This window comes from Podarcis raffonei, chromosome 16 (assembly GCF_027172205.1).
Source record: "Podarcis raffonei isolate rPodRaf1 chromosome 16, rPodRaf1.pri, whole genome shotgun sequence".
In the NCBI taxonomy this organism is placed as follows: domain Eukaryota; kingdom Metazoa; phylum Chordata; class Lepidosauria; order Squamata; family Lacertidae; genus Podarcis; species Podarcis raffonei.
The window spans coordinates 24,774,083-24,778,959 of NC_070617.1; positions in this window are offsets into that span (position 1 = coordinate 24,774,083).

The following is a 4,877-nucleotide window of genomic DNA, read 5'->3' on the forward strand; positions in this document are numbered from 1 at the left end:
GGTGTCCTCATTTTGACCACAAGACCGGTGGAATTCGTTCTTCTCAGGGTACCAAAACAGCCCTATGAAATTCCTGATAGAATGGGAGGAGCAGGGAGGAACTGAGCCATTGCAGACCTACAACCTGCCAGACCTGGCTATATCCCGGCAAAGGAAGGACAGCGTTGCTGGATCAGACCAAAGGCGTATCTAATCCAGCATCGTGTTCTCAACAGTGGTCAACCCAAAGCCTCTTTTGGGAAGCCCACAAGCAGTGCCTGAGTGCAACAGGGCTCTCCCCACCTGTCGTTCTCAGCAAATTGGTACACAAAGGCCCACTGCCTCCATCGGCTAACATAGCATGATCTTCCCTGCCTGGAACTCTAAAGAGCTGCTGCCAGTCAGTGTAAGAGACCCCTGACCATTAAGTCCAGTCGTGGCCGACTCTGGGGTTGCGGCGCTCATCTCGCTTTATTGGCCGACGGAGCCGGCGTACAGCTTCTGGGTCATGTGGCCAGCATGACTAAGCCGCTTCTGGCGAACCAGAGCAGTGCACGGAAACGCCGTTTACCTTCCCACTGGAGCGGTACCTATTTATCTACTTGCACTTTGATGTGCTTTCGAACTGCTAGGTTGGCAGGAACAGGGACTGAGCAACAGGAGCTCACCCCGTCGTGGGGATTCGAACTGCCAACCTTCTGATTGGCAAGTCCTAGGCTCTGTGGTTTAACCCACAGCGCCACCCGCGTCCCGCCAGTCAGTGTAAACAAGATTAAGTTAGACAGACCACTAGTCTGACGCAGCCTGTTCTTGTATGATTGAATCCCGCCTGATAACAGCCGAATTCTGGAAAAAACCCTTGTTTTAAAACTGGGCTCAAAACCAGCTAAGCGGAGTCTTCCTTCTCTTGTTTTTGCAGCGCCCCCTCCTCCACAAACGTCCCGGCTTCTGCCATCAAAACTCACTTCCTCTGTTCCATTTGGGAATTGGGAATGAATACGTCATATATCAAGCCCACCGGCCGCTTCGCTCGACGGCAGGCATTTGACCTAGCTAAGTGCTCACAGAGAAGTGCTAAGTCAATTAGAAAACCATTCAGAGGTAATTGAGCCAGCTCGGGGGAAGATATTTCTCCCCCTAATCAGATTGCCCACCTCTTCTGTTGCCAGAGCAAATCCCAACACATTATAGGCTCCCCTCAACCCCATTAAGGAGAGAACAGCAGCAGACAATAATTCTCCGGTTCCCTCCGCTCCCCCCACAGGCAAATATAAAAAATTCAGTATCTTGGGGGGGGGGGAGTGTGATGTTATTCCAGAGGCAGCAAGTGGGCTTTGCGAGACCCCTGGAAAAGCAGCAGTAGGCAGGCTCTCCGGGAACAAATTTCAGAAGAGGGGGAGAGTCCTTTTGGGCTTGGGGTTCTGCTTGCGAGTTTCACTTTTAAAACTATTTTTATCGAAAGTATTCAACATATGAGACAATAAAAACCAAGCAACTATAAAAAAAGGAATATAAACCCCCTCCTCTCAACTGCATCATATCCTTTATCCATAGTCATACCTGTGATCTCAAATGCCTTGGCTCTCGAACAAATCGGCTCCTGAATGATCAAAACCCAGAAGTGAGTGTTCCAGTTTTTGAATGATTTTCAGAAGCTGAACATCCGGCACGGCTTCCGATTGGCTGCAGGACACTCCTTGGTTTTCGAACGATTCCGGGAGTTGAACCGACTCCTGGAATGCATTCTGTTCGAGAACCAAGATACAACTGACTACAGAAAAGTAGACCTTCTCAGATCTCACCTGGGAGATTCTTTCTATCCTGTTGCTCAAACACAGAGCCCACCTGTCTGAGCTTTCTTTGCATGTCCTCGTCAATCCAAAACAGAGGCCTGTTAAAATTAAAGATAAAAAAGAAACAATGCAGAAAAAGAGAGAAATAAAAGATACAGAAGAGAGAGAGGGAGAGAAAAGAGAGAGGGAGAGAGAAAGATACTTCCACCTCTCTATCTTCCAATTATATATATTACAATTACTCAAATTATTTAGTCCATACACTCCAGGGTAGTTCCTTGTTGCGCATGTTGTTGTTTAGTCGTTTAGTCGTGTCCGACTCTTCGTGACCCCATGGACCAGAGCACGCCAGGCACTTCTGTCTTCCACTGCCTCCCGCAGTTTGGTCAGACTCATGTTTGTAGCTTCGAAGACACTATCCAACCATCTCGTCCTCTGTCGTCCCCTTCTCCTTGTGCCCTCCATCTTTCCCAACATCAGGGTCTTTTCCAGGGAGTCTTCTCTTCTCATGAGGTGGCCAAAGTATTGGAGCCTCAGCTTCAGGATCTGTCCTTCCAGTGAGCACTCAGGGCTGATTTCCTTAAGAATGGATAGGTTTGATCTTCTTGCAGTCCATGGGACTCTCAAGAGTCTCCTCCAGCACCATAATTCAAAAGCATCAATTCTTCGATGATCAGCCTTCTTTATGGTCCAGCTCTCACTTCCATACATCACTACTGGGAAAACCATAGCTTTTACTATACGGACCTTTGTTGGCAAGGTGATGTCTCTACTTTTTAAGATGCTGTCTAGGTTGGTCATTGCTTTCTTCCCAAGAAGCGGGCGTCTCTTAATTTCGTGGCTGCTGTCACCATCTGCAGTGATCATGGAGCCCAAGAAAGTAAAATCTCTCACTGCCTCCATTTCTTCTCCTTCTATTTGCCAGGAGGTGATGGGACCAGTGGCCATGATCTTCGTTTTTTGATGTTGAGCTTCAGACCATATTTTGCGCTCTCCTCTTTTACCCTCAATAAAAGGTTCTTTAATTCCTCCTCACTTTCTGCCATCAAGGTTGTGTCATCTGCATATCTGAGGTTGTTGATATTTCTTCCAGCAATCTTAATTCCGGCTAGGGATTCATCCAGCCCAGCCTTTTGCATGATGAATTCTGCATATGTTAAATAAGCAGGGAGACAATATACAGCCTTGCCGTACTCCTGTCCCAATTTTCAACCAATCAGTTGTTCCATATCCAGTTCTAACTGTAGCTTCTTGTCCCACATAGAGATTTCTCAGGAGACAGATAAGGTGATCAGGCACTCCCATTTCTTTAAGAACTTGCCATAGTTTGCTGTGGTCGACACAGTCAAAGGCTTTTGCATAGTCAATGAAGCAGAAGTAGATGTCTTTCTGGAACTCTCTGGCTTTCTCCATAATCCAGCGCATGTTTGCAATTTGGTCTCTGGTTCCTCTGCCTCTTCTAAATCCAGCTTGCACTTCTGGGAGTTCTCGATCCACATACTGCTTGAGCCTTCCTTGTAGAATTTTAAGCATAACCTTGCTAGCGTGTGAAATGAGTGCAATTGTGCGGTAGTTGGAGCATTCTTTAGCACTGCCCTTCTTTGGGATTGGGATGTAGACTGATCTTCTCCAATCCTCTGGCCACTGCTGAGTTTTCCAAACTTGCTGGCATATTGAGTGTAGCACCTTAACAGCATCATCTTTTAAAATTTTAAATAGTTCAGCTGGAATACCATCACTTCCACTGGCCTTGTTATTTGCAGTGCTTTCTAAGGCCCATTTGACTTCACTCTCCAGGATGTCTGGCTCAAGGTCAGCAACCCCACTACCTGGGGTGTACGAGGCATCCATTTCTTTCTGGTATAATTCCTCTGTGTATTCTTGCCACCTCTTCTTGATGTCTTCTGCTTCTGTTAGGTCCTTACCACTTTTGTCCTTTATTATGGCAATCTTTGAACGAAATGTTCCTTTCATATCTCCAATTTTCTTGAACAGATCTCTGGTTCTTCCCATTCTGTTGTTTTCCTCTATTTCTTTGCATTGCTCGTTTAAGGCCTTCTTGTCTCTCCTTGCTATTTTTTGGAAATCTGCATTCAATTTCCTGTATCTTTCTCTATCTCCCTCGCATTTTGCTTGCCTTCTCTCCCCCGCTATTTGTAAGGCCTCACTGGACAGCCACTTTGCTTTCTTGCATTTCCTTTTCATTGGGATGGTTTTCGTTGCTGCCTCCTGTATAATGTTGCGAGCCTCCATCCATAGTTCTTCAGGCACTCTGTCTAGCAAATCTAAATCCTTAAACCTGTTCCTCACTTCCACTGTGTATTCATAAGGGATTTGATTTAGATTGAATCTTACCGGCCCAGTGGTTTTTCCTACTTTCCTTCAGTTTAAGCTTGAATTTTGCTATAAGAAGCTGATGATCCGAGCCACAGTCAGCTCCAGGTCTTGTTTTTGCTGACTGTATTGAGCTTCTCCATCTTTGGCTGCAGAGAATATAATCAATCTGATTTCGATGCTGCCCATCTGGTGATGTCCACGTGTAGAGTCGTCTCTTGTGTTGTTGGAAAAGCATGTTTGTGATGACCAGCTTGTTCTTGTTGCGCATAATACCCAGTTTTTCTCCTAAACGGCATTTTCTCAAATTTTTCATCCTAGGCCTCCAGAAAATCACTTTTGTCACTCAGCCAGCCCAATATAACTTTTCTTGCCATAATGGGCACCTGGTTGGCCATTGTGAGAATGGGATGCTGGACCAGATACCGGCCTGATCCAGCAGAGCTCTCCTTATGTCCTGAAGGTGATGGAAACATACTTGCCAGACTTTTCCCCCTGAGGAAGAAGTCCCTTGGCATCCTCTCTGCAGGCACCCAAAAGGAGACTGCGGGCGAAGATTTTTCCCTCCACACCGAGTAAACTTTAACCATCGCAGCATTTTTGGCATCCTTCCATCTCCTTCCCAAGGACAGGGGGAAAGAGAAAAAGAGAGAGTCAGGCAGATAAAAAAGACTGGCACTAATTGAATCAGTCGGCTTTTGCAGTCTAATTAGTTTCCAGAATTCTTTGGAGAATTCTCAGGTTGCTCAGACTTTTTGAAGGGAATGTTTA